We start from the raw sequence: 1,779 nt of genomic DNA on the forward strand, positions 1-1,779 counted from the left end.
TTTCGCTAAAATTTTGTAAAGCCTAATTTTGGCTATTAAGATTCAGAGCTTCTGAAAAGAAAGTAAATTTTCTATAATTTGAGAAGTTAAAGAGAAGATACTATGATTAGAAACAGGATGATTATAATTGTTATTGTTGTTAGTTAGAAGTAAGAATAGAAATGATCTGTGTTTCTCATTATTATATACCATCTTCACTTAAATATAAATATTGTTAGTAAACCAAAAGATCTGACTGATAATTACAGCTAATCATAGTTATATCTATAACTAGTTCATCCATTAATTCATTTATTCAATCTCTTTTAGTTCATTCATTTATTTATTCAATCTCTTTTAGTTCATCCATTAATCCATTCATTCATTCAATTACTTCATTTATTCAATCTCTTTTAGTTCATTCATTTATTTATTCAATCTCTTTTAGTTCATCCATTAATCCATTCATTCATTCAATTACTTCATTTATTCAATCTCTTTTAGTTCATTCATTTATTTATTCAATCTCTTTTAGTTCATTCATTTATTTATTCATTCTGTTTGTTCATCCATTCATTCAATTAGTTTATTCATGTAGTTCATTTATTCATTCTATTAGTTTATTCATGTAGTTCATTTATTCATTCATTCTATTATTTCATTCATGTAGTTCATTTATTCATTCATTCTATTAGTTCATTTATTCTAGTAATTCAGTTATTTGTTCATTCTTTCTATTAGTTCATTTTGGTGGTTCATTCATTCATTCATTCATTCATTCAATAGTCTGGTTCAAATTAATGACTAGTACTCAGTTCTAGTAATATGATACAAAACATCTGTTCTTTGCTTCATACCTATTGCTCATTTACTGATTACAATCTGAGAGCTAGGTGATGTTTAGTTGTTATGAACTAGGTGATGTCAGACATTCAGAGCTAGGTGAACAGAAACCCAGAGCTAGATGAAGTCAAGCATTCAGAGCTAGGTGAACAGAAACCCAAGGCTAGGTGATATCAGACATTCAGAGATAGTTGTACAAAAACCCAAAGCTAGGTGATGTCAGATATTCAGAGCTAGGTGCTGTCAGACATTCAGAGCTAGGTGAACCCAGAGCTAGGTGCTGTCAGACATTCAGAGCTGGGTGAACAGAAACCCAAGGCTAGGCGATGTCAGACATTCAGGGCTAGGTGAACAGAAACCCAAGGCTAGGTGATGTCAGACATTCAGAGCTAGATGTACAAAAACCCAGAGCTAGGTGATGTCAGATATTCAGAGCTAGGTGAACCCAGAGCTAGGTGCTGTCAGACATTCAGAGCTGGGTGAACAGAAACCCAAAGCTAGATGATGTCAGACATTCAGAGCTAGGTGAACAGAAACCCAGAGCTAGGTGATGTCAGATATTCAGAGCTAGGTGCTGTCAGACATTCAGAGCTAGGTGAACCCAGAGCTAGGTGCTGTCAGACATTCAGAGATAGGTGTACAAAAACCCAAAGCTAGGTGATGTCAGACATTCAGAGCTAGGTGAACAGAAACCCAGATCTAGGTTATGTCAGACATTCTGAGCTAGGTCTACAAAAATCCAGAGCTAGGTGATGTCAGGCATTTAGAACTAGGTAAATAAACCCAAAGCTAGGTGATGTCAGACATTCAGAGCTAGGTGAACAGAAACCCAGATCTAGGTTATGTCAGACATTCAGAGCTAGGTCTACAAAAATCCAGAGCTAGGTGATGTCAGGCATTTAGAGCTAGGTGAACCCAGAGCTAGGTGGTGTCAGACATTCAGAGCTAGGTGAAATC

Source organism: Lottia gigantea (genome assembly GCF_000327385.1).
Source record: "Lottia gigantea unplaced genomic scaffold LOTGIsca_979, whole genome shotgun sequence".
In the NCBI taxonomy this organism is placed as follows: Eukaryota; Metazoa; Mollusca; class Gastropoda; family Lottiidae; genus Lottia; species Lottia gigantea.